The 12,048-nt window shown below is 38.9% G+C and overlaps 1 pseudogene; it reads right to left on the reverse strand.

Annotated features, from left to right (window-relative positions):
- Positions 1-3,344: 3,344 nt before the first annotated feature.
- LOC147357988 (olfactory receptor 51I1-like) lies at positions 3,345-4,247 on the reverse strand (annotated as a pseudogene).
- Positions 4,248-12,048: the final 7,801 nt, after the last annotated feature.

The raw sequence follows: 12,048 nt of genomic DNA on the forward strand, positions 1-12,048 counted from the left end.
GATAAGAAAGCTCTGGTACATATACACAATGGAGTATTACTCAGCCATTAAAAAGAATACATTTGAATCAGTTCTAATGAGGTGGATGAAACTGGAGCCTATTATACAGAGTGAAGTAAGCCAGAAGGAAAAACAGAAATACAGTATACTAACGCATATATATGGAATTTAGAAAGATGGTAACAATAACCTGGTGTACGAGACAGCAAAAGAGACACTGACGTATAGAACAGTCTTATGGACTCTGTGGGAGAGGGAGAGGGTGGGAAGATTTGGGAGAGTGACATTGAAACATGTAGAATATCATGTAAGAAACGAGTTGCCAGTCCAGGTTTGACGCGCGATACTGGATGCTTGGGGCTGGTGCACTGGGACGACCCAGAGGGATGGTGTGGGGAGGGAGAAGGGAGGAGGGTTCAGGATGGGGAACACATGTATGCCTGTGGCGGATTCATTTTGATATTTGGCAAAACTAATACAATTATGTAAAGTTTAAAAATAAAATAAAATTAAAAAAAAAAAGAGTTGGCTTAAAAATTCTACCATTTTTAGAACCTTTTAAAAATTATTGAGGTATAGTTGGTTTACAATGTTGTGTTAGTTTCTGCTGTACAGCAAAGTGGAATATACATACATATATATATATATATATAGAGAGAGAGAGAGAGAGAGAGAGAGACTGCAGCCCACCAGGCTTCTCTATCAATGGGATTCTCCAGTCAAGGATACTGAGGACTACTGATCAGGAAAAAAAAAAAAAAGTGTGAGTATGACTGCTTATTGGCAATGTACCTGGTCAATATAGTGCTATAATTGCAATATATAGTGATTCTTCTAATGGTTCTGGGAAAAGGAAATTGAAAAAAAAATTCTGGAAATTATTCACCTTTTTAGATGCCATTAAGAACATTTCTAATTCATGGGAAGAGGTCAAAATGTAAACATTAACAAGAATTTGAAAGAAGTATTAACCCTCATGAGTAATTTGGAGGGGTTCAGGACTTCAGTGGAGAAAGTAAGTGCTGATATAGTTGATTTAGCAAGAGAGCTAGAATTAGAAGTGGAGCCTGCAGATGTAACTAAACTGCTGCAACCTCAAGATGAAAATTCAATGGACGAGGTGCCACTTTGCATAGATGAGCAAAGGAAGTTATTTCTCAAAATGGAATCTACTCCTGGTGAAGGTGCTTTGAAGGCTGTTGAAATTAAAACAAAGAATTTAGAATATTACATAGACTTAATTGATAAAGCAATGGCAAGGTTTGAGACTGACTCCAATTTTGAAAGCAGGTATACTTTGGGTAAATTACTATCAGAAATCAAACATATTATAGAGAATTGCTTCATAAAAGGAAGAGTCGACTGATGCATGTTAACGTACTTTACAAAATTGCCACAGCCTCCCCAAACTTCAGCGACCACCACCCTGATCAATCTGCAGCCATCAACATGGGGGCAAACCCCTCCAGCAGCAACAAAATTAAGACTCACTGAAGGTTTAGCTAATCATTAGCATTTTTTAGCAATAAAATATTTTTATTAAGGTATGTGCATTGTTTTTTAGACCTAATTCTATTGCACACTTAATAGACTATAGTATAGTATAAACATAACTTTTTGTATACTGAGAAACCAAAAAAAATTGTGTGACTTGCTTTATTGTGATATTACTTACTGTTGTCTGGAACCAAACCCACAATATCGCCAAGATATGCCTATATATTATATTATGAAATCATGTATTGACCTTTTTATTTTAGTAGTAAACAAAATATGTTAAGAGAAAAATAACCTTAATTAGAAACAAAATTCAGATATAGCCAAATGAAGTAAAAAATAAAAATTATCCATATCTTTCTTTGGGTGATATAAACATAAGAGATAAGGAAATATGTGTAGACCTTTATTCATTCATTCAATAATTAATTTATTCATCTACCAAATATTTACTGAGTAGCTAGTATATTTCAGGCATGTCTGGAATCACTGGAGGTACATAATGAGAAGAGAAGACAGAGTCCATGCCTTATTTAAATTAAAGTGTAGTGGACCAGAGAGGCATTTAAAAGATAAAGCAATATAAAAATAACTTCTTGATTACAACTGTGATGTGTGGTATGAGACAAACAATAAGAAGTAAAAAATATGACTAGTCCTCATAGCCACGAATGCTACTATGGGAAAGATAGAAACAGGCCCTTAGGAATCCAAGAAAAATAAGGTATCAGAAAAATTTCCCTTCCCATATTACCCTGCTAACATTCAGTCTACAATGACTCAGACTCAGTCAGCTTCTAAAAACCTAACATTTCAAAGTCTCAAGTGGACAAAGGATATCCTAGCATTAGCAAACTTATCCCCTCTGCTTTCCATGTCATCATCTTCATGAGAAATTCTTCCAATAAGGTCTTAGCAGGAGAATTAGTCTTATTCCCCAAAGTCAGTATTCCTCAAGAAGTTTGCAGACTCCTGATTCACAAAACTCTTCCGTCTAGATTTATTCTCAATACCTATTCTCAGTTATAGGACTTTGGTTTTAGTACCTAGCTTGATTCTAATTGTCCCAAAGTTTGAACAGGTTTCCAGGACAAACACAGATATAGGATCTGTCCACACTATGAAATATTCTCAGGAAAAAAATCCAGATGTATCAGCAACAAAGAAATAACAAATCACACACACACACACACACACACACACACACACACATTTGATAATACTTCTTGTACAACAATTTGACCACATAAAAATAGCAATTTGTTGGTATATGTAACAACACATACTAAATTGATAACAGTACTAACTCTTTTGAAGGAGTCAATGATATTGCGAAGAGAGGAGCAAAAGGAATTCTCACTATGTGTATTGCTTATAAAATTTGAAGAATGACATTCAACACTCTCTTTTGTTATAAACATAATAAAATCCTCCTGTTTCAGACAAATTCTTTACCATCTGAGCCACCAAGAAAGCCTTGGGTACATATGTAATATATACATTATATGTATATATACAACAAAATAGAAAAAGCATGAAAGTATGAATCTAGGGCCGTGCTAAGATTTGGAATTTCTGTGTTAAAGAGTAGGTGCCTTTTAAGTTGACACATAAATAGTTGACAAAACAGTAAACAGTACTATTTTAGATGACAACATGGAGTACAGGAAAATGAACACTCTCTAATACATATTCATCAACATGCAGCTTTATCAAGCTTTCCAACTTTGAAGGTGATGAGTACTTTCTCCCTCCCTGGACCCCTTGGATGATGACACTGAATGCTTTGAGGGTAACTCTCTCATTGCCCCAACTCCTTTCTTATTTTCTTTGAAGAAAGAGTCGGATTAGCCCCTGGCGAATCTGCTTGGTTTTAACACTGTAGATGATGGGATTGAGCACAGGAGGCACCAGAAGATAGACGTTGGCCAGGAACAGACGGACAGCAGGTGCAGCCTGCTTCACAAAGCGGTGCAACAGGGCCACACTGATCATGGGCACGTAGTACATGAGGACCGCACACATATGTGAGACACACGTGCCAAGGGCCTTCCGTCGTCCCTCCCCTGAGGAAATGCCCAGCACTGTGTACAGGATCAGCATATAAGAGATGACGATGAGCAATGAGTCCAGTCCAAAGGTAGAAGTCACAATGCAGAGCCCCAGAATGCTGTTGGGGCGAGTGTTCCCACAGGGCAGCTGGATTAGATCTGAGTGAAGACAATAGGAGTGGGAGAGGACATTGTGGCCACAGAAGGGCAGACGCTTCAGGAGAAAAGGCAATGGAAACATGAGCGTCACACTCTTTAGTCCGAGAACAGCAGCAGACCCAGCAATACGGGGCAGGGTCAGGATGGCGGTGTACCGAAGTGGGTTGTAGATGGCCACAAAGCGGTCCACAGACATGGCCAGCAGAACTCCTGACTCCATGATGGAAAATGAATGTATGGAGAACATCTGCAAAAGGCAGGCTTCAAAGCAGATCTCATTGGCACCAAAAAGGAAGATGCCCAGCACAATGGGCAGGGTAGAAGCAGAGACACCAAGCTCTGCAAAGGCTAGCATAGCTAGGAATAGATACATTGGCTGGTGGAGGGAGGTATTTTTCTTGATCACTGTCAGAATCAGACTATTGCCCACAAGAGCCACAAGATACATGGTACAGAATGGAAAGACAAACCAAGGGTCTCCAGGCCAGGGAGACCAGTCAGCAGAAAATATTTTGGGGTAAATTGACTACTGTTGAACATTTTCCTATGTCTGGAGTCTGGGGAGCTTGACCTAGGCAGGTGCCAAGGATGCAGCCTAGGGTGAGACACAGAAAGGTTAAGAAAGGCCGAAAAGGATCTGAAAATTGCCTGCCTAGTACTATCTGCAAACCTATACCACTTCTCCTATCATGACCAGCTCCATTTGGTCTTCAATACTAAATAAAAATGTGGAGTCATCTTTGAAAATAGATATAACTCCAGAATAAGGAAATCCGGTAGAATATTTTATAATTCAAAATTAAAATTAACCCCTTAGTGATGTCACTGTGTATATTTGGTAGGAATTGCCTGTTTCTCATGTCTCTACGAAGAGATGGTATTGTATAGTTTAAAGAAGGTATCAGTGGAAAGAAACTGACATAAAGAAAGCTATAATCCATCAGATATTCTATAGATCCTGGTTAGAGTATGTTGGATTTTAAGTGACTGATGGGGATAGGAGTTAAGAATAAAATTACTTCGGTGTTAATATAGAATCTATACTTCTGCTGCTGCTGCTGCTGCTGCTGCTAAGTCGCTTCAGTCGTGTCCGACTCTGTGCGACCCTATAGACCGCAGCCCACCAGGCTCCGCCATCCCTGGGATTCTCCAGGCAAGAACACTGGAATGGGTTGCCATTTCCTTCTCTAGTGCATGAAAAGTGAAAAGTGAAAGTGAAGTCGCTCAGTCATTCCCGACTCTTTGCGACCCCATGGACTGCAGCCTACCGGGCTCCTCCATCCATGGGATTTTCCAGGCAAGAGTAGTGGAGTGGGGTGCCGTTGCCTTCTCCGAGAATCTATACTAGAAATTCTAAATGTCCACGCCTGCCCTTCCAAGTAGCATCAGAGACTACCCTCCATTGGAGAACTGTCTACCTTTACCCGACTCAACATCCTTAAAAGGGGCTCAAATCTCTATGTTCATTTCACAAACTCTCAGGGGTCCTCAACCTCCAGGACCTAATGTCTGATCATCTGAAGTGAAGCTAATGTAATAATAATAGAAATAAAGTATACAATAAAAGTAATGTTCTTGAATTATCCCAAAATCATCCCCACCCCAGTCTGTGGAAGAATAGTCTTCTACAAAACTGGTCCCTGGTGCCAAAAAGGTCGGAAACTCCTGTGATTCCTTTGCTTCTTATACATCATTGGGAGAGTATAGAAAAAAGACAGTGTTATAAAATTTAATAGAAAGACGTTTCCACCCCTTAGAATTCTTATTAGTGGGAAAAATACTCTATTCATTGGAAAATTCTTCTTCTGTTGTCAATCTACACATTACTGCATGGTTAATCAATGTTTGCTACATATATAAGTACAGCAAGCAAAAGTCCTAGAATATGTTCCCTTTATACCATGTTTCTTTTCTTTGTTTGATAAAATATTTTGCTTTTATTTGGAAATACAAGAGCTAGATGTCTTCTAATACACCATGTTTCTGAAACAGGAATAATGACAAACATCTTTATCCATAATGGCCCAACTTAATAGTGTGCTGTCTTCTGACCCTGTCCTGGGAAGGCAACTTGCATCTGTTTATGTTATCCAAGAGAAAGATATCTGTTCAGGACAGAGGAAAACAACCTCTGCATAACAAGGAGACATATCTATGAGGAAACAAACATCAACACCTCAGGATAGAAGGTCAATCAAAATCTCTGTGTTAGAAAAAATTATGAGAGGAATAACATGTCTCTCTTCCCAGGTCAAGAAAACAGATCTGATCCCCCACTGGAAACAAAAAACTACATGATATAGGGGAAAATGCACTGGAAATAAAGAAGCTGCAGGTATTGAAAGGTGAGCTACAGTTGAATCCACAAACATGATTTTAAACCCTTGATTTCTATTAATAGTTTCTAGAGGGCTATTCTTTGAGCTGTAAAATGGAGATAATTATAATATATACATCCATAGGCTTGTTTTGGGGCTTAAATAAGTCAATGTAAGTGGATCATTAGCGTATGATGCACTTTCAATAAATGTTACTATTGTTGGTGAAATAATAATAATGACAATAATAATATCAATACAAATCAGGCATTTAATTTTTATAAAATTAGTTTTTGTGTAGGCTTTTATCCCCCCTCTTTTATGAGTAATATTCAGTTTTCTTTTGCAATTAAGCCATTTCTTAATTGCTTCAATTTTTCTGGTTGATGACACCAACTTTATATCTTTATCCTAAGATACATTACAAGTATCTGGAATGTCTCTAAGAAATCATTTGACCCTGCTTCCTGATTCATCAAGGGCACTTCATCTCACACATATTAAAAAGTCTGCTGCTTTCCATAGCTCCTCTGTGTATTAATAACAAAGAAGTAGAAAAATGTTTGCATGAAAAAAGAGTCATTACTTAGAATCATCAGTACTAAGTGTCACCTGCTGGGTAAAAGGAAGCAGCTAAGGCTTGAGAAAGAATATGCTTGTCCATAACATATATTGTGGGGAGGGAAAAGTGGTCTGGAACCCAGCCTAAGCTTCAGGTTTGTCATTCTCATCTTCTGTGGCCTAGTGTGTTAATTTTGGAGACATTAAGAAAAAGGTAAAAGGAATTTCCTGGCAGTCCACCAGTTAGGTCTATATGATTTCACTGCCAAGGTCCCAGGTTCAATCCCTAGTCAGGAAACTAAGATCCCACAAGCCATATAGCATAGCCAAAAAAAAAAAAAAAAAAGTTCAGAGGGTTACAAAGAGTTGGACACAACTTAGCAACAAAACACAAAATACAATACATTTTTCAATAGTAAATACTACAGTACTATGACATGGAACAACAGACTGGTTCCAAATAGGAAAAGGAGTTCATCAAGGCTGTATATTGTCACCCTGCTTATTTAATTTATATGCAGAGTACATCATGAGAAACGCTGGACTGGAAGAAACACAAACTGGAATCAAGATTGCCGGGAGAAATATCAATAACCTCAGATATGCAGATGACACCACCCTTATGGCAGAAAGTGAAGAGGAACTCAAAAGCCTCTTGATGAAAGTGAAAGTGGAGAGTGAAAAAGTTGGCTTAAAGCTCAACATTCAGAAAATGAAGATCATGGCATCTGGTCCCATCACTTCATGGGAAATAGATGGGGAAACAGTGGAAATAGGGTCAGACTTTATTTTTGGGGGCTCCAAAATCACTGCAGATGGTGACTGCAGCCATGAAATTAAAAGATGCTTACTCCTTGGAAGGAAAGTTATGACCAACCTAGATAGCATATTCAAAAGCAGAGATATTACTTTGCCCACAAAAGTTCGTCTAGTCAAGGCTATGGTTTTTCCTGTGGTCATGTGTGGATGTGAGAGTTGGACTGTGAAGAAGGCTGAGCACCGAAGAATTGATGCTTTTGAACTGTGGTGTTGGAGAAGACTCTTGAGAGTCCCTTGGACTGCAAGGAGATCCATTCTGAAGGAGATCAGCCCTGGGATTTCTTTGGAAGCAATGATGTTAAAGCTGAAACTCCAGTACTTTGGCTACCTCATGCGAAGCGGTGACTCATTGGAAAAGACTCTGATGCTGGGAGGGATTGGGGGCAGGAGGAGAAGGGGACGACAGAGGATGAGATGGCTGGATGGCATCACTGACTCGATGGATGTGAGTCTGAGTGAACTCCGGGAGTTGGTGATGGACAGGGAGGCCTGGCGTACTGCGATTCATGGGGTTGCAAAGAGTCGGACAGGACTGAGCGACTGATCTCTGATCTGATACCATGAGTGGTTGGTTGACTCCAACCCCTCATGAAGAATATTGGATGTGGAGGGTCAACTATAAGTTATATGTAGATTAACCCCCATGTTGTTCAAGGGTCAATGAATACTATCTTTTTACTTCATTACATGTGAGAATCTACTAATATAGAAAGCCAGAGATCAATGCTAATGGATAAGGTGTGAAGGTTGAGTGGGAATTTTTAAATGAGAGGTTAAAGTCTGCTGTTTAGTGAGGAAGAGGGCAAATAAGAATTACGGGAAAAGAAAAGAAAATGCATCGATTGAGCACTATGTATCAGGCACTCTGGAAGGGTTCCCTGTGTATGTTAGCTTCATGTATGTCATCTTTTTTTTATCATCTAAATGCTCAAAACGACCAAATCACACCCAATTTACAACTTGAGGGAGTGAGAAATTGGCATTTAAATTGACTTTGTAAAATCACTGTTGCAAAACTTAAAGTTAGGAGAGGAGAAAGAAAAGAAGAAAAAAAAAATACAGAAGAAAAGCCATACAAGGAAAATAGAGTTAACGAATAAGAAGGGGATGAAGAAAAGGCCAATCAGCCAGAGAAAGAAATGAACTGGTGAAGTGTAGGTCATCCATGGAGCTGGGTTTAAGAGTGACCATGCCTTAAAGGTCATGCAGCTGCCTACAAGGGTTGGAGGGGACAAGGCCTATTGGGTGTGGAAGGTGAAAAACAGGAGGATAAATAGGCATAAAAAAAATGAAGATAGATTTAAAAACAGACTTGCATGACTATTTAAAAGAGATGGATTTGGGGACAAAATGGAGGCTTCCTTGTCCCAGGTTTCCTGAATTAACTGAGAGGAAATAAATAGCACAGACTCCAAATGTTTTTCAGTCACACTAAGGCTTTCTGGACAAAAGTCTGTGTCTTATGTTTATCAGAGGGGGAAGGGTGGAAGGGAAGGGATAGTTAGGCAGTTTGAAATGGACATGTACACACTGCTACATTTGAAAAGGGTAACCAACTATGTCCTAATATATAGCACAGGGAACTCGCTCAGTGTTATGTGGCAGCCTGAATAGAAGGAGAGTTTAGGGGAGAATGGATACATGGATATGTATGGCTGAGTCCCTTTGCTGTTTGCCTGAAACTATTACAGCATTGCTAGTCAGCTATACTCCAATACAAAATAAAAAGTTAAAAACAAAAATCCAAACACCAAAAAGTCTATGTCCTCCAGGGTAGAGTCTTTCATGACATGAGGAAAGAGGAAATAAAATATATACTAGAAATGAACTGCATCTCAGAACAAAACCCCCAGGTTGAGCTTACTTGGACAAATTTCTCATCCTCCTGCTCCTATTGACTGGACTTCTGGGCACAGTTCACTCCTCTACGAAGGCCCAGTGTGGGTTGGTCTCAGACTTTCAGTGGGGTTGGTCTCACTCCTGGTCTCTAGGTCGCTAGCTGGCGGCAGGAGTAGGCTGGCCTTCTTATTTATTGTGACTCCGGAACCAGCCCTCTCCTTCTTCCATTTTTGTTAGTGTGTCCCCTGGGATATTCAGACAAACCAGTCTCAGAAAAATATGCTTCCTCTTACTGGACCTGTAAGAGAGAGGTAGGCCAAGAGAGGAGTCCCAGAGGGAATAAATTAAAAAACAAAGTCAAATTCTGAGAAAATACAGAATGAGATGATGTATGTAGGGGCATGAATACGTGTATATACCTGTTTGTGTAAACATATTTTAATGTCCATAGGCACATATATAAATTTATGTAGATGAACATATGAACAAATCTCTATACATGCATAAGAATACAGGTATATCCATAACCATGTATAGAATTTTAGTTGCAAGGTTTCATGACTATATAAGCTCTAATAGCTTTCCACATAGATATTTATCCACAGATGTGAATGTATGTGTTGCATTTCTCTAGATATATATGTCTTTATGTAATAATATATGATTTCTTGAAGATTCTTCTAAAATACTGCGATTATTGTCCCTAGCCTAAACCTTATTGATCAGATATATCCAACTGGCAAAGTCTGATCTAAGGGGCCTTTGAATTTGTACCTTTCATTCAAACTGGAGGTTTGTTCTTTAGGTTAGCAACTCCAGGGCATACCTCTGTCATATTACCATCTGTAATTTTGATCCCCTCAATCTCAATTTTTCTCACTTTGGTTATAATCTAGGCTTTTATGTTTCTCCTGGCTAAATTTTACCTGTTGTTTGGACTCTGAGAATGCATTCACTGTGATGTCTATTTCAGAGCCCAAGTTATTTTGCACCTGGAGTTGACATTTCCTGAATTAACCACAGAACTTGAAGTCAAAGCACCTGATTTCACCGTCTGTTTTCTCTCTTTAATGTTACTCTTTCATGGGACTTCCCTAGTGGTCCAGTGGCTAAGATTTCACACCCCCAATGCAGGGGGCACAGGTTCAGTTCCTGATCAGGGAACTAGATCCCACATGAGGCAACTAAGAGTTCGCATACCACAGTGAATGATCCCATGTGTTGCAACTAAGACCCTATGCAGCCAAATAAATAAATAAATATTTTTAAAAATTTTACTTTTTCATTGAGAATGTATGAATGGTCTCTGCATTTATTTCCTCCCCCTTAATAATGTGAATGATTGTGCTTGTTTCAAAGAACAAAATATTAGTATTTTATTTTTTGAAAACTTAATTGAACAAAATTAAGTTCAATTAAGTGTTCAAAAGTAGTAGGTACTCAAAATGTTATTTGGTTGTTCTTTTTCATCACCAGCAGAATCCCATTGCTGAAGAAATCATTCCCAGTTCTCTTTAAAATTAACCCTTGGCCTGCACTAATTCTCCTCTTTCTCTGACCTTTGCCCCTAGGGACTGCAATTGAGATTTTTTTTTTTCTTGGATCAGGCACTGACTTTGCTAGTCTGAGGCATTTTTTGCTAGTCCTGATGGCATTCTTCTTAGATGATCACCTCACTTAGCCTCCCCTGAGGTAGAATGCCCCATGTCCAGATTATGCAAGGATTTATAGACAGAGTTATTGGGATGATCTTCTCATTTTCAGCTGCTCACTTGCTCCTGTGCTCTGAACTATCACCAAATTATTGAAAATCTAGTTGCATAAGACACTCATCTTATGGCAGTGTCCTAGGCCATGTTGTATTCTAAGGCTCATGCCTTGGGTTTCCTTTGGTAGGATTCCCACCCCAGCATAGTTGCAAGGAGATATACCCTTGATTTCCCTTCATAAGCAACTGTGATTCATTTAGATATTGCAACCATCGTACTTCTCAGTGTGCCTTTATATATTTTGTGGCATCTATAATCCCTTGTTCCCCAGGGATAGAGAGAATGACTAAGGAGCTATGCCGGGATGGGGAAGTCTTGGCAAAACCTTGTGCAGCATTCAGGTTTCCCATCAAACTGTTTAGAGGTAAGCTTTCCTGTGCCTCCTCCATAGCTATCTCAACTTACACCCTAAGGAGAGTTCCATTCTTCTTTCCCGGAAATAAAATAGATTAAATGTCTCTGTTTAATAGCAGCTTATGTATGTGGAGCACCTATTATGGTCCAGCTAGAGCTTAGAATCTTATCACACATCCACCCTCCTACTCTGCATAAACATTACAGTCTGCCAAACAAGAGCTAGAACATAACTTTTATAAATGAGAATCAAGAAGGATAAATACTTCATAGATGAAAGACAGATGGAGCAAACACATTTCAAAACAGTTATTTTATTGTACTTTTCTCACCTACTCTTACATGCTGTCCACTTTACTCATGAGAGTCCTTGGCATATTATTCATAGCTCATTTAAATTTCCCATCCAATACTTTCAGCATTCTTGTCAAGTCTGATTCTGATTCTGGTTCTGTCTTTTAAAATTGTGGGATTTTTTCTTTTTCGTATGACTTGAACTTTTTTTCTTGATAACTGTTCATGATGTACAGGGTAAAAGGAACTGTCACAAGTGAGCCTCTAGTAATGTGGTGATGAGGTGTGAAGGTAGGAAAAGCATTCTATAGCATTATGATTAGGTCTCAGCCTTTTAGTGGGTCTGTACCTCTGGACTGTGAACCTCACAAGTGCTTCTTATTTTTT

The sequence above is a fragment of the Bos grunniens genome, chromosome 15 (assembly GCF_055505025.1).
Source record: "Bos grunniens cultivar Pamir isolate PY7600 chromosome 15, Bosgru_T2T1.0, whole genome shotgun sequence".
NCBI classification, from domain to species: domain Eukaryota; kingdom Metazoa; phylum Chordata; class Mammalia; order Artiodactyla; family Bovidae; genus Bos; species Bos grunniens.